Source organism: Hipposideros armiger, unplaced genomic scaffold (assembly GCF_001890085.2).
Source record: "Hipposideros armiger isolate ML-2016 unplaced genomic scaffold, ASM189008v1 scaffold_427, whole genome shotgun sequence".
Lineage (NCBI taxonomy): Eukaryota > Metazoa > Chordata > Mammalia > Chiroptera > Hipposideridae > Hipposideros > Hipposideros armiger.
In genome coordinates, this window is record NW_017731777.1 from 813,019 (window position 1) to 834,408 (window position 21,390).

Genomic DNA, 21,390 nt, shown 5'->3' on the forward strand with positions numbered 1-21,390 from the left:
ACAGGGGCTGAGGAATGTTTCATGATATTAAATAACTTATATTTTTATATCTGTATAAATGTAGTTCTAGATGTAACATGCTTGAAGCTTAATAGAGATGTCTGGCATTGGTGGCCAAATGAAAATTGAACATTACAATTGTGAGCAGCTTTATTTTAATAAAATATTTACTAAGATTTAATTTCCATAGAAAGTAGCTGGCTATGATAGATCAAGATTTCATGTCATTTGAAAAGTACTTTGAAAGACTTGAGCAACATACTGCTATTTTTGGTTTTCTTTAAAATACCCCAGCACTGAAGTATTTGAAAGAATTGTATAATTTTAGGTTTTAAGAGATGGTGAAAGCATGATATGCATAAGTGGAGCAGTTTGGAGAAAATATAAAATATTTTAATTTTGTCAATAAAATAAGTTATATGTTACCCCAATACAAAGCTCAACTGGGGGGTATTCGTTCGCTAGGCCTGCCATAACAAAGTACCGTAAACTGGGTGGCTTACAGAACAGAAGCTTTCTTTCTGTCCACAATACTGGAGCCCAGACATCTGAGATCAAGGTGTTGACAGGGCTGTTTCCTTCTGAGGGTTGTGAGGGAGAATCTATTCTTGCCCCTGCCCTAGCTTCCGGGGGTTTGCTGGCGATCTTTGTCTTTCATTGGCACAATTATAGATGCACTGCCCTGATTTCTGCCTTCATCTTCACATGGCGTTTTCCCTGTGTGCATGTGTGTGTCCAGAGTTCTCTCTTTTATAAGGAAACCAGTCATATTGGATTAGGGACCTACCTTACTGCAGTATGACCACATCTTAACTAATTACATTGACAATAACCCGATTTCTAAACAAGGTCACATTCTGAGGTGCTGGGTAACAAATTTAAATTGGTTAAATTTAACAAATATATTTGGGGAGGATGTGATTCAACTTATAACATATAAGTAAACATATATTATAACATAATACGTAAAAGGTGGCAGAGGAAAGTTTTTTTCAAAATGAAAGTAATGAAAACTAGGCACTACAATGCTTAAAGAAAGGCTGTCTAACTTTACATTACAACACAGATTATGTGAAACATCTCAATTATAACATGATTAGTGATTTTGCTTAAAGAGGCAATAAAAATAAATTTCATTAAAAAATATATGAGTTTGTTAATTATGCATGCCTTTTTCATTACGCATCTAAACATTGCTGACTCACCATCAGAATGCCCAGATGTGCATAATAATAAAGTCCATTTATTCTTTGAAGTTTTGATGACGGCAATGGGATTTTACAGTGGGGGCTAGAAAATGGACTCAACTTCAAATACCCCATGTGCAAGCCTGGATTTATAGCCAAGGAGGGAGGAGAAGGGCAGCAGATGAAAAGTTACTAAGAGGAAACACCAGGTGTAAGGGAGGCTCTGGTGAAACTGACCTAACAGGAGTCTCACTGAGGACAGGCCAGGGTGATCCGACAGTACATGGGCAATGATGAAGGATAAGGTAGCTGATCAGATATTGAGGGTGATCAAATATGGAGGGTGGGGGTTCTGATAAAACTGACTTAGCAGGGTTCTTGCTAAAACTAGATTTTACAAGGATGTGTACAGACATGCCTAGAAGTTTTGGGAATCAGATAAAAATGTGGTCAAGTGAAGAATTTTTGTCATGTACTTGTCAATGTAAGATGATAGGAATATATGTAATTGTCAGGTCATTTTTAGAATTTTAAATAATCACCCTATGTGGTAGTGGGCCTCAATTTGTTTTCCTCTAGGCCCCACAAAAATTGGAAGCAAACCTGCTTACTTTGTTTGAAGAAATGACAAAGCAGAGTCTTCAGGAGAGACCTCAGCACAGCCATTTTATTTTCCTACCCAAACTCCTAATGAAGACATACTTAAAGCAATCTTTTATTGTTGACCAAAGTTGACTGAGAAGAGATAAATACTATATAGGTTCCAATACATGGCAACCTAAATATAAGGTATTATAACTCCAAAGAGAAGGTTCAAAAATTTCTGGCCAATTTGATTTCAAAAACTTTTATAGATATGGATAAAATAGTCAAATGTCTACTTTAAAAGTAATGTCTCCAGTAAAGTTAGTTACATGACTGTATTTAGATATTATGAGTAGATGGTAATTTAAAAATATTTTTTCATTCTCAACTTGTGAAGCAATTGTTTTGAAGCTTTTCACGTCATTGTATCCTGGTGATAGAGCTACTTTTGAGTCATCCATTTTTTTCAGAGCATGTTATCTTTACTTCCACATATGTCTTTTTTTTTTTAAGATAGAGAATAATTTAAATCCATTTAAGATACTACCAGTAGCAAATTTGTCCTAGACTCAAGTACCATTAGGATACTCATTATTCTCTCATTCTTTTTATATATAGGTTTATATTTATAATTTCCATAAGTTTCCACAAGTAACTACTCTATTGCTTTCTTTCTTCTTTCCTGTATTGCTTTTTAAACAATTACTTTCAAATGTTACAATATTTATATATAATGACAGCCCCTATTTGCCATACAACCAGGAAATAAGTGCTGAAGGCTATGTGTGAGATCTTCCTAGCACCGACTAGAGTCATTCCAGGCTAATATCTTTCCTCAAAACAATTTTTAGGGGCTAAAAATCAAATAATTGAGATATATCTCACTAAAGGTTCTATGAGAGTTCATATGTAAATCAATTTCTATTTTCTTGAAAGATATTTTGTGGGAAAACAAACGCCTCATTTATACACAGGCAGATGAAGCAGCAAATGAAAGAATTTGAGCCACAAGTCTTTCACCTGCCACTTCTAGTCAGGCTGAGTTTTTCTTATGAGTGCAGAACTACTGAGATCAGGAAGACTCCTAGCCTGGAATGGGGATGGATTTAATCCATGGCCAAGGACAGAGGGAGAGTGACCACAATACATAAAGATTCTCTGCTGTTCTACTCAAGAAGCTATACTTACCACCTCAATTCCCATCAATACTAGTGATAGTTAAGCAACTGAATACATTGTGTCCAGTCTTCCAGCTAAAGGTCTAATGGTTAGCTGGGAGAGAGTTCAAAGACCGTGCACTCACAGGACCCCTGGCCTCGGGCTGAGCTCCGCCACCACCAAGATAAGAAGATGGAAATAAAACACCAACAGAGCCAGTGTAAAAGCTCATCCAAGGGAAGAAAAGCAATGTAATTAACATGTGAGAAAAAGTAAAGAAGACATTTTGGAACACTTATTCCAAAAATAGAAGGCACATTTTTTTTAAGTGCCTCTCGGCCTTAGGAAATTTGGGAATATGGACTCCATGAGTCATAAAATCTGTAAATAATAATACTTGTGCTTTATCCTTTCCAGGTTTATAGGTTCTATTGTTAAGTTACTCTTCCAAAACAATATTTAAAACAGTATAAGGCAATAGTATATAAATTCATATTGTGATTATCTTTAATGTTTTTCTGTTAAGCATATAGCAGAACATAAATAATAGTACCTCAAATCGGGTAAAAATAACAACAGAAAAATATGAAAAATAAAAGCAATATGTACAGTACTAAATCCAGGAAAATACTCATTGTTAAAACATGACTTGAAACATGGAGCATTTTTTATTCATGTAGACCATATAAAATTTAATTTTATGAACCAATTTCATGTACCAAATTTCATAGCACCAATGTAATCAAAATACTTGAAAGAAGAAAGTTTTAACTGTAAAAATCAATTATAGTTTGAGATGCTTGATCTCAGAAAGTAGCATAATTTCACAAAGGGAGATAATTTCACCTTTGTTTAGAAAAACAGTAGAAGTCCCACATCTAGGAGACTACTGCAGGATAAAATTTTGAGTAAGGAAATCCAATATGTGTTTATTTGTTTAAGAAGTATATAGTAGTGATGTTCTACTAATGTACTATGCAGTCTTTTAGAAAGACATCAATTACTGAAATAGAAGTTATAACATTTTTTTCTCTGTTGCCTGAATGTAACATCACAATTGGATATCACTGGGTTAGATTTTTTTAAAGTTAAAATTGTTCTCAGAATGAACTGGAATTTCATAATTATCTGTTGATGCCATATGAATAGGATGTGTGTGGTGTTCACCAATGGTTCAAAAAATCATAAAATCATCTCAATTGGTTACAAAAAAAACTTTTAAAATTTGAGTGTGCATCTGTGTGTACCTGTAGCAAGCTTTATGTCTAACAAGTACAACAGATAATCAATCCCATTTAAGTCAAAGAACAAATGGGCTTGTATATATTCCTATTTTTAATGTTGCTTCAGAAGACATATCTTATAATAGAACTGATAAATATGGAAAAATAGCATAAAAGTAGTACAATTTACAAGTAATACAATTAAAGGAAAATCCAAGGGAATAAAAAAAAATCTTCAGAAACATTAAGAATTCAGTAAGTCAATTCTAAAATAAATATACAAAATGATATGTAAAGATTCATTCAAAAAGCAATAACCACAATAAAAATGAACATGACAAATAAAATACTAAGGAATAAATCTAACAAGAAGTAGTCAGTAATTATGCAAAACAAACAAGTAAACAAAAAACCTTTAAAACTCAACTAATGAGTTTAAAACAGCCTTACAGCACAGGGTGTATTGTACAGATAGAAATTTTCTAAAAATTAATGTATTAAAATAATGAATCCTAAATAATACCCTGACCGAACTGGAAAAGAAGACAAGTATTTTTAAGCTCATTAAAATAATAAATATGTAACTATTATTAGAATAAAAATTCTTAAAATAAAAATGAGAAGGATTTGCTCTACTAGGTATTAGAAACCTATTGCAAAAAATATAATCAATTAAACTGCTTTTGAGAAAAGTATGGGAAAAAACAATCAATGAAATGCACTAAAGTTTCCAGAAACAAGACTTAAGTATATATGAAGATTTAATATGTAATAAAATTGGCGTTTTTCTGTCAGTAAGGAGTGGGAGGGTGGGTTAAAGAATAAATGACACTGGAACAATTTGTTTTTTGTATTATTTTCTCATACCAAAAATCAAATGAATTAATGCCAAAAATCTTAAACAAAATAATGATTTAATTGCAAGAAAATAATGAAACATAAACAATATTTAGGAAGTTATTTTTTGTCATTTTAAGGTTGGAAACAACTTTCTAAGGAAATGATTGATAAATTGAATTACATAAAAAACTTATTATAGACAATAAAACAATAGCAAATGTAGTAATGAGCAGGATCATGTGTAAAAGAATATATAAATGTCCAAAAAAACATATCAAAAGTTGTTTAGGCAGGTATTTTTTTAGCTATGAAATTGGTTAGGACTTAAACATTAATATTTTCAGTAACAATATGAGTGTGATGTATATCGATACCTTTGAGACATCAATTTGCTTGTATAATTTGAGGTTACCAACTTAGAAAGTTATCTTAAGAAAGTAATCACACTTGTGTGTAAAGATATATGTACAAGGGTGATAATTGTAGTTTTGTTTATATTTTTTAATGGTAAGAACTTGTGTCCAATAATAAGTTGGACCATTTAAAAGGGTTGACATTAAAAAATGTACATACCACATTATTAAGAGAAAAAGAGCAGGCTGTGCAAATAGCCTAAGGCAGATCACCTACAAAACTACCTTTTATGGACGTATAACCAAAAAAACATGAGTAGTAGTTGTGTCTAGGTGGAGGAAAAAATAGATAACCTTTATTTTCTCTTCATAATATCCTGACAAGTTTGCAGGGAGCATGGATTTTTCTTATAATTAGAAAAGATGACTATTTTCATTAAAATTGTTTTATTTAAATAAGTAGTGCATGAACTAGTCCTTTTAGGTGTTGACTTACTTACATACCCTATTTGTTTTGCTAGTGTCTATGAAAATTTTCCAATTGCCAGTGATTTGATCATTTTGCATACTTGTAACTATCCAAAAAAATTTACTTTTCTTATTTTTAGATAATTTTATTTCAAACGATATATCACTTGGGAGTCATTAAAATATTTAAATAAATGGTTGAAATTTTAAAACAGCACATGAATTTTCCATAATTGCTTCATTTTTCATTTCCCCACTCTGTCCTTAATGAATAGCATGTCTTTTTTACTTTCTTTAATTCAGCACATGCAGTAATCACCTATGAACCAGGGACATGTGAAATTCCCTTCCCACACACAGCTAAGTAAAATACGTATGTGTTTGTCTTCCTCTGTATTGTAATTAACTTGCTAAAGCTTCACAGGATATTAATCTACCCTTTTATTTTTATAGTTCATTAAGCTCATTATTTTGGTTTTTTCATATTTTACATTCACAGCATTCCTTAAAACAATTTCATTAGTTGTTTTTCCACATATTATTAAAATTTAAAATACAATCCAACCAAACATTAGTTTTTAAAAGAAGAGCATGAACCTTTAACCTTCTGAGAATATTTTTTTCAGCTCCTTCTACTTTAGCGATATCTGCCAAAGTCCTAGTTCTAGACACTTGTAAGATATTTTTAGTTATCTGTGCCTACTCACTTTGATTAAAGGAATTGGAGGAAAAAAGAAAATGAGCTGTTCCAGAAAAGACTAAAGAACATAATATGTCATTAACATTTTTCTACTGCCATTAAATGTGGGACTTTTTTTTCTCATCATTGTTCCATCTGCCACCTGAACATTTTCAGTAGTCTTCATGTTGATCTTCCTTTTTCCAGTCCGTCCTACACACTTTCACCAGAATGGTCTTTCTAAATTTATATCTGAGTGTGTCACCTGGGCCCTTTGCAAACCTCAGTAGCTCTCCTCACCAGCCTGGCAAGAGTCAGCCTCCTTAGCTGGCACACTACACTCATTACACTCGTGGGATCTCTTCTTTATTCTTCAGTCTCATCATCCACCATCCAGCCTCACACATCTGTGGGTTGCACAGGTTAACTGCCACTGCCTAGGATCCCCACTCCATCATCTTCAATCCACATAGTAAAATTTTGTCTATTAGTTAAAGTTTTCATCACTTGAGGTTCTCGTTCAAAGTGCCCCACACCGAGACCCTGAGAACCTAGGTATTTCTGATACCATAATGGGCACTGCAGCCATAATTTTTAACTCAAGACTGCACAGTGGAATAACCTAGGATCTTGGAGAAGAGTCCTAAGATATTTGGACACTGGTGTGATTTAAATACTTCCCCAGTAATTATTTTTCTAATACTCAGCAAGAACTGAGAACCACTGCACTAAACATTGAGTAGCACTACTTTAAAAACTATGTTCAGGCAACAACTCTTCTATGAAGAATCCCTTGATCCTTGATACAGATTACATCATTCCCTCCCATAGGATTGATTCCATACTAGAATACAAGCCCCCAAAACAGCAATACCATACTTGTCTTTGCAACCCCAAACACCTAGCTGAATTCTGTCTCTTTCTGTTTATCTCTCGTGTCTCTTTGTTTCTGTCTCTGTCTGCCTCGGTCTTCCTTGCTCTCTCTTGCTTTTAACAGTTTTGGGAAAACCCTTTGGAGCTAAAGGTAATATCACATTCTTTGCCAGATGAGCTAAACAGTCAGAAAATCTATTGAAAGTCAATCAATAGAAACTATTTCGTTTCACTGAGATCTATTATTCCATTAAGTAAGAAAATATAAATGGGTAAAAAATGGTATTGTCCTTAGAGAGTATAATTCTTTCCCTAGCTAAGTAAGAACCTCCACAGCATTTATTGCATTCGTTACCTCCTAAATGCTGCATTAGCCATGCTCTCACCCTGCAGTCCTACCACTTTCTGAGAAGTGTCTGAGTGTGAGATTGTACATATTTTATTTGGTAAAGGTCTCTGTGATTCTTTGCTCTGAAAACTTTCTTAAACATTAATAGTTTTCTTCCTTTTTTCCCTTCAGTATTATTAGATGATAATCTAAAATTTAGAATTAAAAACCTACTCTCTTAACAACACTTCAAGTAAAATTTCCCAGCCCATGAAGAAATAAAGACACATCCATTTTAGCCATATAGGGTCCATCATCCCGGCATCTCCTAAATGCTACCTTTTCTGCCATAACTGCCACTTAAAGGACTGGCTTTACTGTCAGCCCATTGGATGACAGCCCATTGAGTTTATATAGGGGAGCAATATATACAAGAAAATCCTTATAAAAGTTATTTTAAAGGAAAATAAACAAGTAGAGCATAAGCAAGAATGAGAAAGCAGTACAGAGAGAGATTGGGCAGAAGTAACAACTGAAAACAAAGATAAAAAGTTGCTATAGCCATGAGGAACATAAAAAGTGGAGAGGCTAGTACAAAGTTGGGGGAAACAGGTCCAATGTAGAGAATATTTTGCTTGGGAAAAGATGAAGTAAGCCCTAGAAAATATTTTAAGGGACACATATTGTGATAGGAATGTTGGAATAGTCATAAATGCATATGAGTATTGTCTCATAAATCCATTCATAGACATGGAGAAAGAAAGCATCGAGATAAGTGTTTTCTAATGCTACTAAATATTTTCATTAAGCAATTATGTGTTTGCCTGAACCTTGAGCACATGCTGTTACTTGTATGAAATGTTTACCACACATACTTGGTCCAAAGGAAATAAAAAGCTGATAAAATTGAGTTAAGTCCCCAAATTTTCCGTTTTAATGATTTTATACTCTCAAAAGCACAAATGCAGATAATATTTTTCATTTGTCAAATGTAAAAATAAATTTTACTTTAGGCTCAAACTCCCTGTATTCTTATATTATTATTTATATTGTGTGTATTTGTATATATTTGCATATTACTGTATCTTATTTGTATATATTTGCATTATTTTACTTACATTATTATTTATATTCTTCCTATATTACTCTGAATTCTTCTATAGTCATATAAAAGAAGCTGCCTAGCTCTGGAGAGAATAGCCAGCTAGTCATTATTTAGAGAAAATTAAGATTGTGTTTATGGGGAGGTCCTTCTGATTTAATCATGCCAACATGGGCTCTCTGTAGAAAACTGTTGAAAAGTGAATTAGAAATGTTAATGGTCCCAAAGCTAAATGAATTGAAACTAGGATTTCTGTTGGCCTGATCCAGACCTTATGGCAACTGAGAGGTATAATGTTAGTTAAAGCAACTCTGAGCTGATAAAGTAGGCATTCCATATTGAAATGGAATATGATGACATTTCAAGGAAGCCTAAAATACAAATGGTGCCAAAAATATGTATACACATTTTAAGAGAGAAAAAAACTGTATTAAAATTGTAATAATATATACCGATAACAAAAGATGAATACAAGTCATATGCATACATTTCTTTGGCACTCTCTGTATTTGCTAAGAGAGATAATTCAGCACAAGGTAACCTGACCTCAGCACAGAAGTCCTAACTGCTTGTTTGCATTATTTCAATACTGGCCAGCCACTTAACTTCCTGACTTTTCTTGTCCTGGCTCTCAGATCCCACATTGGAACCACAATAGTCCTAAAACCGTTTCAGAAATAGTAGCACAGTAGTGAAGTTTTGTTTAGTGGAGTTCATAGAGTAGGTGTCTGCCATTTGTGGCTCTCTCCAAGCTTCTGAAACTCATTCTCACATTTTGAGAGTCCCTCACATAGTGAACCTTTCCAAGGCAGAATTTTTTAAGTCTGCATATTCTTCCTTTGTGTTAGGTGCACCTTCCACTAATCAGATGCACTTGAATGAGACTGAATTTAGAAGCAAGTTGTGTTAGGAAAGGACCAGGGCACCAGGTGTGGAGTGGCAGAGGGGAGAGTAGCTGAGATCATCAGTGGTGGTGGCAGTTCTCTTGTCATGGAACCAAGCATGATTTGGGACTTAGTAACAGAAAAAGCCTGACTTCGTAAAAGTTCTGTGGTTCAGGTGTGGGCAGTGGCGGTTCTCCAGTGCCATGAATGGAATTATTACTTTAAGTTCATCCTACACTCTATGCCCTCAGTCCTTCCAAAAGTTTCCTTATATTTCTAATACTTAATAATTGCTCACTACTTTAACTAGGCTAGATTCTATCACCTGCAGTCAGCTTTATATGTTGGAATAGGGAATTGTAATTTAAAAGTAGTACAGCATGTAGCTGTTATTTCATTTTCCAGAGAAAAAGATATATTGGAGATTTCTCTTTCCATGGGATAATACCTTTCCATGGACAAACAATACTGTGTGACTGATACTGTGCATCCAGGATGGCATTAAGTGTTAGGAATAAGTTAAAATAATCAGACGAGTCATTCCCTCATATGCAGCATGCACATACATCTCTGAAATTATTTTAAGTAATTGTTTTAAAGTAAGCTGATTTGTTGCAAATTTGAAAATTGAAAAAAAATGATGCCATCTCTTGGTGCTGCCACTTGAAAGAGGTTGAGCAACTTTTGTCACCTAGCTTTTCAGATTCTTACTTTGTAAAAATTTCTTTACAAAGGTCTTCCCTTACTAAACCTCTGAACACAATTTCTAGTGGTTCAAAGGATGACGAATAGAGAATTTAAAGAGAAAGCTAACTGTCAATCAGAAAAGTGAAAATGATGGGCCAGGGCACCCATTTTTGTTTTTAAAAACCTGAGCATACTAGGGAGAACCACTAAGACAGAGATTCCAGCCTTCACCTCATCACTATCAGATGAAAAATTTATTATACTTAGGTATATGCATAGCTAAAACATAAAAATTTTAAAAATAAAAAAAAACATCTCATTTATAGAAGTCTAAAGTTTCATAGAACGAGAAATCTACATACTTCTGTTCGGCAGTAATTTACAGGTAATTGACTCACGGACATTGTAAGGAGGGGGTTAAAATGTATATTTATGTATTTCCTTACACCTGTGTTTTTGCCACTTCTCAAATGTGTGGACACATTCCACTCCCAACTAAGCCTTCACGCTCCCCACTTTTCTATATCCAGTAAGCACACCCCCGCATGCATATGTGTATGTGTGTATATATAACTTTAAAAAATGCATCTTATATTTTTCTTTCCATGACATCTTTTGCATTACACAATTAGTGGTTTCTAAAGCCATTAAACTTTGCTTCTGGAATAATACACATAAATCTGTATATTTATACACACACACAAATATAGCTGTGGTATGTGTAATGGGATGAAATAAAACGTAAGGGTCTTTTACTTAGAATTAACTTGTATCCGGTGATTTACGGGGAATACAGAGAATAGAATGCTATGTAATGTTAATTGTACAGAAGTCAGGAGCGATGTTCAAGTACATATTTAGGAATCTAGTCTCTCAGCTCCAAACGCAAAACTCCTTTCTTTCCTCCTCCTCAATACAAAATTATCTTGGGAGAACTGGAAGAAAACTCACAGAAATGCAGCAAAAGTACATACAGCACCAGGGAAGAGATAAAAAGTCCTTAGTGAGTCAGGCTTAGAGTTGATAGTCTTGTTTTTTCTTTAGTCTGCATTTCAATGGCCTTTCTATTTTTTGTTAAATATAAGTGAAGGGAAAGCTTTTATTAGAGGTTTGTTGACTAGCTGCTTGCTGACTCTGATGTGCCTTAACTGGTGCAGTGAGGCCTTTAGTTGTCAGGTTCTAAAGGAATGGGAAGTATTTTTAGATTTTCAGTGACTCTTCTCCAAAACTCTCAATAATACATATTTAGAACTAAATATACTTTTTTTATCAACTAAATGCTGATCTTTTCCCAGAAATAATACAGAATTTCAGAGCCTGTACATATACTTCTTTGTAGAACAAGATGGTCAATGAAGCAGTCACTGTGAAAACCTCATGAGAACAATTCAATCTCAGCAATTAAGCTGATGACTAAATTTGGCAGTAGAAAAATGTTAATGGCGTACTTTCTTTAGCCCTTTCTGGAATGGCTCACTTTCTTTTTCCCCCCAATTCTTTTAATCAAAATGAATAGGCACAAATGACTAAAAATACCTACAAGTGCCTAGCAGTAGGGCTTTGGCAGATGTCTCTAGAAGGAGCTGAAAAACATTCTCAGAAGGCTAAAAGTTCAAGCTCCTTTTTTTGTAAAAATATTTTTAAACATTCAAAATGTATTTCCATGAAGATCTTATTTTTTTTTTAAATAATGAGTCTAAAAAGCAAAGAATGCACATTAAACTCCATGGCTCCTTGCTATTCCATTTTGGTTAGGTTTTTACATCATTTTATGTGGGCAAAAGAAACATTATTTGTGCTCAGTGACCTTGAACTCTAAAAATGAGGGTTGAAAGTGACTAGAAAAGGCAGAAAAGCAGCACAGATAGACGAGTCTAAGTATAAATGTGGGCTTTTGTGGTTGAGTGAACTTCAAAACTGTTCTTGATATGATAGATCTAAGTTGCCTACATAATAGTTCATCCAAAACAGTGTTTTCCTACTTTTTCATAAGAAAACAACTAATGATGTAAATGTATCATCATTCATTTGTTCATTTAACAAAAATTTGAGTACCTAAAATGTGCCAGGGGTTTTGCTAGGTCCTGGAGCTAAAAGGCAAATGCTCTACCTTACAGAAATAGAGTTTATGAAGGAGTCAGATGCATGTTTTAAAATATTTATGTGAGTACCATGATAGAAATGTGCACATAGTATTCTGAGAACAGGAAGGAGAGACACCTCTTCTAGTATGGGGCTCCTAGGGCAGCAAGGATTTGACTACTCAACTACCACTTATAAAAATGTACCTCGGCCAACCTGGATAGAAGATAGGGAAAGACACTCAGGGCTTAAAGGGGAAAAAGGGTGGAAATAAAAAGTCCTTCAGGTGATTTGTTGATTGATCTAAATGTATTTACACAGACCAAGAGTCTATTGTTAGAATGTATTTCATATTATACGTTTGAATTTACTTTGAGAAACACAGGAGCAAACTTTAAACAGATGTGATGGTAAAAGTTATTTGTCAATTGAAAACCACTATGTGGTTGAGTTTCTTTTTTAGCAACAAGGTATGGATTTCAGAGTATTCGGTTCTACCAGGAAGTTCTGGAGATTTGGACTCTCCCCCAAGCAAATTCTACCTTGTAATAGACTTTCTACAGTTGGCCTGCATTCTCCCCTGAAAGAGTTGAAGCCTTTCCACAAAAGCAGGGTTTCTCAGCCTCAGCACGATCATTCTTTGTTGGGGTGGGGAGCTGCCCTGTGCACTGAAGGATGGGTAGAAGCTTCCCTGGCCTTTATCCACTAGATGCCAGAAAGACTTCCCCTCCCCCAACAGTTGTGACACCAGAATATCTCCAGATATCATGAAATATGCTCTGGGGAACAAAATCACTACTGGTTGAAAACCACTGCACTGACATAAGCTATTTCAGCTTAGTTTTTCTGCAGCAGTTTGAATAGAGCTCGGACATTTTATTTTTAGTAATAATATATTCAAAAAGTATTGAGTGACATGTCCAGGGGCATCCAGCCACCGAATGCCAAACTGCTTAAAAGCCAAAAGCATACCAGATAAGCCATATTAGTAAAGGGCCTATGTTGGTGTCAATCATCACACCTGCTGATAACACTGTCATTTTTTCCCTGAACACACAGGCAGGTCCAGCTGCTCCATGACTTATGAGAGAAGTGGACCGAATACATTCTTTCTCACCTGAAGTGATGCTATGCTCTAACCCATGATTCTCAACCTCAGATACCCTTTGGAACCTTTTGAGGAGATTTAAATAATACTGAGCCATTGATTACTCTGTAATGTTCTGATTTAATTTGAATACTGTCGATACCTCAGTTACATCCATAGGTTCTGATTTAATTGGATTTCATTGGTCTGGGGTAAGGCCTAGGTATTAGAGATTTTAAAAACTCCCATGAGATTCTAATGTGCTTCAAGGTTGAGAATTATTGCTTTCTTTACCTTACCCTGGGCTACGAATCACCTTTTCTAAAATCTCTCTTTTGTTTAGGGGTGTTTAGAGGCAGCTAAACTTTAAATTCAGTCTTTATAAAGGTCATAAATTTAGTGTCTTCCTCAGATTTCAGAATTCAGTCTTTGGAACTAGGAATTTATCTTTAGAACTAAGAATTTAGTCTTTAACCCACTGTTTGCCAAATTCGTTGGCATATTAGAATTGCCTAACTTTTGTTTTCTAAAGCCCTGCCCAAACCCCAGAGATGATATTAAATCACAAGCTCTAGGGATTCTGTGCCACATCAGGTAACTATGAAGTTCTCCAAGCAATTCCAAAGAGCAGACATGTTTGAAAAACACTGTTTTAACCAGATCTATCGATAGAAAGGGATATAATTGTCTTGAGCCCAGTAGATATAGATCATTTGTTCTCATCTTTAGCTGCACATTAGTACCACCTGGAGAGCTTTTAAAACTCCTGAAGCCCATGTTGCTCCCTCCAATTATCAAATCAGAATTGCTGGAAATAGGAGCCAGTCACCAGTAGTTTTTAAAGTTCCATGGGTGATTGCAATATGCCATCAAGCAGTGGTTCTCAGACTTCGGCACCCATCAAAATCATCCACAGAGCTCTATAAAAGATGGAATGCTGGGATCCACACCCAAAACTTCTAATTCCATAGGTCTATGTTGGGGCTCAAGAACTGGCATTTCTAACAATTTCTCAGTTGATTCTAATGTTGCTGGTCCAGGGACCACATTTTGAAATCGAAAACACTAGTTTAGGAAATCAGCTTAGTAAGTGAACAATGAAAAGTGACTCATGGAGATTTAGTTTTAACTGCTAGGAATTGTTTCAGTGCTCCCTATTTTACCTGTTGCGGAATTGTTTTAGTGAATGTGATATTATTGAAAATCTCCATGAGGATACTAATTATAACTGCTTTAATATTTTCATCTGTTTTCTAATTTAACTCTCTTTTATTCAGATTAGTTTTTCCCTTTTTATAGCTTGGTGCTTTCTTTTTTCTTTTCTTCTTTTTTTCTTTATTTCTCTCTCACTCATATGTGTAGATGAGATACGGATCAACAAGCATGAAGTCTAAATTCATTTCATTAAGCCAAATGGAAGTACCTATGTACCTGGCAGTAAATACAATGTCTGCTGATGGCAGAGATTGGGGTTTCACAGAGTGGGAAATGCACACCTGTAGCAGACCAGGCTCTCTTTTAAGGGATCAGACTGTGTGTCCACCAGGTGCTAGCATACTTATCCCTCACAGAAACTCTAAGCTACATAGAATCTTTGCCTTTGTCTGGCCCCAGGACTCACAACGGCAATCTCAGGTGTCCCCTTTAGGGAGTTAAATGAAGGAAGGCACTGGCATTGCCATTCTGCAGCCAATCATGTTCTTTTTCTGTAACAGTCTGTATAATGATATTCCTCTCCCTACCCCTCCCCTGATAAAAAAAAAAGAAAAAGACTAAACATTTTACCTAGAAACAAATCAGGGTATTAGGAAAGAAGACCAAACTGTACAGAAGTAAACGTCAGTTGATAAAAACAACAAATGAGAGAGGGAGAGAGGGAGGGAGAGAGAGAGAGAACAGGGGAAAGGAAAAGGAAAGGGGAGAGGAGAGGGGAGGGGAGGGGAGGGGAGAGGAGGGGAGGTGATGCAAGAAAGAAGGGAAGGATGGAGGCAGTATGTTCATGTTCTCTCTCTTCCACTGTTGCCTGCTCATCTTCCTCTCAGTGTACTTCATAATTATATTGCCTGATTTAGAATGTGATTATATTAATGCTAGATCATGTTGCTGGAAATTAAACAAGTGGTTAATTCCAGAATTGATTGGCCATACCACTGTCACTGTATTCATGCTGGATCTCTTTCACTGGTTCGTCTTCCTTCTCAAGTCGCCTGTTGCCACTTGAAATCTCTATTGGTTAATTATGGTGCCAAGTGGTAACACGGGAGTGTTTGATCCAACAGAAATACACAGTCAGGGGCAGCTGAAGTCACACTTGAAAGAAGTCGTGATCAAGCTTGGTTTCAACTTGCTCTGTTTCTTCATGTATCTTTATAGTCTGATTTTAGCTTTGAAACTACTGAAGCTACAGAAGCCATGGCTGAAGTCAACCTATATATACTGCCATGCACAATTGAGAGCCAGAGACTGCTTAAGTCATATTTAGAATTGTGACCACAGCCATATATTTTTTCCTCCTTGTACAAAAAATCACTTTTGCTCTATTTTTACCATATAAAATATTTTTTTTTAAAAAAGATCCCATCCACACTAAAGGGGAGAGGATTATACAAAGCATGAACATGCACTCTTGGAAACCATTTTGGAATTCTGTCAACCACACAATCTCAAATTTTTCATATATATATATGTATATACACACATATACATATATATTTCTGTTTTTCTGGAAAACCCTAATATAGAACCCTGACTAATATATAGATAAACCTTGAGCATATTATACTAAGCAAAGTAGGCCAGTCACAAAAAGATACTGTATGATTTCATTTATAGGAGATATTTAGAGAATTCAAATTCACATAAACATAAAGTGGAATGATGGTTGCTAGGGCCTGGGGTAATGGGGAGTTGTTTAATGGGTATAGAGTTTTAGTTTTGTGAGATGAAATCGTTCTAGAAATTGGTTGCACAGCAGTGTGAATATACTTGACACCACTAAACTGTACACTTAGAAATGGTTAAGATGGTAAATTTTATATTATGGTTTGTTTGTTTTTACCACAATTAAAACAAAATGAAACAAAACAAAAAGCAACAACAAGCTGCAATACCTACCTAGTTCTATTGGTTCTAAAGCAAACTGCAGAATTAAAATTGGGAAATATCTGCTATGACTTCAATGACAAAGAGAAGAGGCATAAGTTAGAATGAGCAACCAAATTCCATTTGAATCAGCAATTTCTAGCTGATATAATAAATAGTAACAAGTAAGCAAATAGAAAGCTAAATGGATGGGATATTCTCCTGCATCTTTGCACAGACTAATACCTCTATTCTAGTATCAGTGGTAAGTTCCTTATGGAATCTTGAATTAATTTAAGTCAACACATGATTTCTGGGGAAATTGAAGTGTGTTCAGAAAGAAACATTATAAGAACTAAAAGTATGTATTCCAGGAATGTTAAATAAATGTGGAGGTTAAGAGTTTACATATAAAAGTAAAAAGACTTCAGGTTTCTTGATGTATAGACTAGAAAGCTAGGGAAAAGTTACTATGTTAGTACAAGGAGGGAGTTTTCCAACAATTATCTATTTCCTTAGAACACAGAATTAAAGGCACAGACTTCAGTCTAGTTAGAGGTTTTCCTGAAAGTAAGAGCAAGTAAACCCTGACAAAGAGCATGACAGACAATCTGTACTGGCTGTGTAACCATTAAATTTTTACTCCACACTTAGTAGTTTAAAACAACACACATTAACTATTTATTATTTCACCGTTTCTGTGAATCTGGAGTCTGAGTGTGGCTTAGCGGGCTCCTCTGCTCAGGGTTTCACAAGCTTTACATCAAGGCGTTGGCTGGAGGTACAATCTTCTGCTATCTTGGAGTTCTTTTAAACTTACTGGTTGTTGGCAGAATTCAGCTCCTTGCAGCTGTGAGGATTGAGGCCCATTCCCTGCACGTGACCCTCTCTACACCCTGGTGGTTTGCTTCTTCGAGGCAAACAGGAGAAAGTCTGCTACTGCTTCTTGTCTCTTACCTTGAGACCCTCTTAGAAAAGGCTCACTTGATTAGTCCAGGCCCACCAGAATAATCCCTTTTTTGATTAATTCAAAACCAACTGATTAAAGACACTTTACTTTGCCATATAATGAAACAGAAACATAGGAGTAATATCCCGTGATAGTCACAGGTCCCACCCACACTAATGGGGAGAGGATTTATACACAGCATACACATAATAAAAAGGCAGGACTCTTGGAGACTATCTTGGAATTCTGCCCACCACACCATCTCAATATTTGCATATCTGACCCCAAACTATAAAACTTCTTATTTAATTTTGAGTATCACCCTAAATATGGACTACATGGAATGCCATTTGTTTCTATCAAAGATACTTATAGAATATTTTCTCAAGAGGGAACTTTGTGGATGGGTGAGCCCAGCATGAGAGTAGAATAGTCAGCACAGAGTGTGATTGAAGGGATCCCATATAACCACACCTGCTTACAAATGTCTTCCCAGGCTTGCAGTAAAACCTGAAGCAGTAAAAATCAGCTTCAATAGAGTCATTCTGTGGGAGTTATCTCTAGAAATACATCCAGGTAACAGTCAACAGGTTACCCAGTTGGCCAGGATGGGTCAGGGAGGCTGATACAAATTCAGTGTTTATGATACTCCTTTACAGGAAGCCCTCAGTATTTCTGGACTGCCATTACTTTATCCATATGTATGTGTTTTCTAACATAGTAGTCATTAAAGAATCACACTTAAAATTATATGTTGACTTCAAAACCAAAAAATCACTATAATCTTCCCTTTGCCAAATCATCTACTATCCTGTTGGGATTATTTTCTTTCATGTTATTACCATATTCCTTAATTATCAATAAAGATTGAAATGATGAGAATTGCACCATTCCCTTTAAGAGCCAGCTCTTTTGTTTGTTTGTTTGTTTGTTTCAAATACATCGGTGGAGCTATGTTACATTTTCTTTTCCCTAAAGGGACATTCCTTAACTTTGTCTAATAAATGAGGTGTATTCATTCATAAATCTCAGAGCTTCATCATTTGTTACATTACTTTAACTCGGCTATGTTATTTCCCCTGCTAACAAAGAGTATTTCATGGTATTGACTAAAACATGACATTTATTGATTTTACATATTTTCATGTTTGTATGGCAGTGGAACATAGCATGATCCAGAGCACACATGATGCTCTCTTCAGGAAAGGCACATGTTTCTATAAACTATTACTTTCATGATATGTAACAGATTCTGATAAATTGTTGATTCAATGTCCCAGCTGATTGTGCACATGTTGTACATGCTATTTAAGGAAAGTGACCATAGTGTATAGATTTTTTTCTTAGTGTCTGTTAAAGTAATAGCACAGGAAGCATGTTATAACCTACAGAGATCGTAAATACTAACCCTATAGCATTTTTATTACCAATTTATATCAAAGACAATCTGGCACTCTTTTACACACGATAGTCTCCCATTAGTAAGCAGTCTTGTATTACAGACATAAAATATTTGTAAGCATTTTAACCTGGCCAGGCTACTGTAGCTGTGTCACATTTGTTTTTCCTTATTTTAATATGAGCTTATTTAGATGAAATTGGAATTGTCTTCCTCTTCTCTAGATGACAGATCTGGTTTAGTGCCAGCCCACTTAGTGAAGTCTATCAAACAACACTCTATCATGTACAGCGGCATAATTTGAAAATCACAAGACCACTAACTCATAACACACATCGATATGCCCCGCTAGTTCAAAGTCTAGCTCTTTACAGGTGATTTTATATTCCATTTAAAAATGTTATTTATTGCCTTCGCTACAAACAGTTCATCTGATTATCTCCAAGCTATTTTAACTTTTTTTTTGCATTTTTATGAGATACAGAGCTATATATCACAACTAAAGAAATAAACCAAAAGGAAAAAAACAGATTTTTAGCTGACCTTTGTGTTGCATCAATTTGCACTTGGGAAATCTATTAACTGAATTAAGGAATGAGATTTTCCTAATCACAACTTCCCTCCCCTCATTTCCCTATCACTAACTCCCTTACCCAACCCCGGGCTGTACTGTTACCATTCAATGATGTGGGGCCTCTTTAAGATCCTGGTAAACTGGTAGCTCCTGCCACCCTACATATTTCCGGTGGTATCAAATGATATCAGCATATGGGAGTCTGCCATAGGTGTCCTTTCTCAATCTCCTGAGAAGGTGAAACTTCCTCAGAAAGCATAATCAAGTCCTCAGTCTACATACTCCAGGGTTAGTGACCAACATAGGTTTTAAGCAATATTTTCTTGTCATGATTAATATGAAAGCTGCATCCATTTATTAGGTACAGACACTTCCTCAACTGAATAATTTAATAACAACTTCCCTACACATCTGTTTATAGAAGGAGAGATCTTTACTGCCCCGAAGACCCCAAGAGGGAAAAAATTCCTGCTAAATTTTTCTGCTTTGAGCTTTAATTTCTGCTTAGCTGTTCTGGGTCTTATCTATTGGTTCAGCACCCAACTCATCTTTATCCTAAATACTTTGTAGCCCTGATTTTAATTGATAAGTTGCAAATACAGATATATTGAATTCTTTTCCAAATTTTATAAATAATCGTTAACCTTGATGCTGGTCCATATTAGTGGTTTTAGACTGCAAATTCTTTTAGGGCTGGAACTATACCTTTAGCTGAAAGAAATATATAGCATTACAGGGCTCCATTAGGTACCATCCAGGTTAGTCAATTCTCCAAGAGAAACTATCAGTGAATGCTGAAAATGATTTAATACATCAGAGCAATCCATAAAGTTACTGCCAGTGGGAAATAGTGTACTACATCCAAAGTGTAGCTAAGTCAGTAATAGAATAATAATAATACATTGCCTCTATAAATGTCTGGTGAAGGGGACAAGCACAGTGTAACCAGAACAAGGGAATTAAAAAGTGAAAAAGGATACAGGCAACGGCTCCAAAGAGCAATATTTTCATAATTATTACCTGTTACCAATCATTAATGCAAGCTAAGATTTAGAAATACACGGAAAGATGTGGTGAAGCTTTATTTAGTATTAGGTAACTACACAAAAAAAAAATTGAGCTTGTTATGCAGAGTATTACATTTATCATATGAGTTTTCGATTCAGCTGCAAACATTATAGAAAAAGATTATTGAAAGCAGAGGACAAGTCCTTTGACTGAATTTAACATTATTAGCTATTTTCTTTTTCTCCCTCCTTTAAGTACCTGTTTTTAAAATATATTTAGCAAGTTGATTGGACAGTCTGTGTCACGAAATTTTATAATTAAATCACAAATAGCTAGTGATGAATTCCATTGCCATAAAAATATTCTAAAGAAAGATTTACATGTACTCAAAAACAAACAAACAAACAAACAAACAAACAAAAACTCCTCACTGCTATTACACAATTGAGGGATAAAAGTTTACATTCATATAATAATCAAAAATATTGTTTTTGATGCCTAGGAAAAGAAAAATGGGGCCAGATTACTTACTTATTATAAGGACATATGTTAGGATTCTTAACCAATAAAATTTGTCCCTTTTTTCCTCTTAAAAGAAATACAAGCAAAGTGTGGACTTTTAGGGGTAAAGGAATGAAATAATAAGACAATTTCGTTTTCTTCAATACATGATCAGAATTTCCAGGTTTCATCTTTCATTGATTCTATTTGTCATTCTTTTAAAGCTCAGTTTTTTAAATAATAATAAAGACACTGTTTTTAGAGCAGCATATCCTAGGTTTTCAGTTTTCTTTGATGACTTCTGAAAGCCTTTTGATGTGAACTCCAAAAAAGGCATTTTTC

The 21,390-nt window shown here is 35.0% G+C and overlaps 1 pseudogene; it reads left to right on the top strand.

The window, feature by feature from the left end:
• The first annotated feature begins 15,529 nt into the window (after positions 1 to 15,529).
• Positions 15,530 to 16,018, top strand: LOC109394538 (protein cornichon homolog 4 pseudogene; annotated as a pseudogene).
• Positions 16,019 to 21,390: the final 5,372 nt, after the last annotated feature.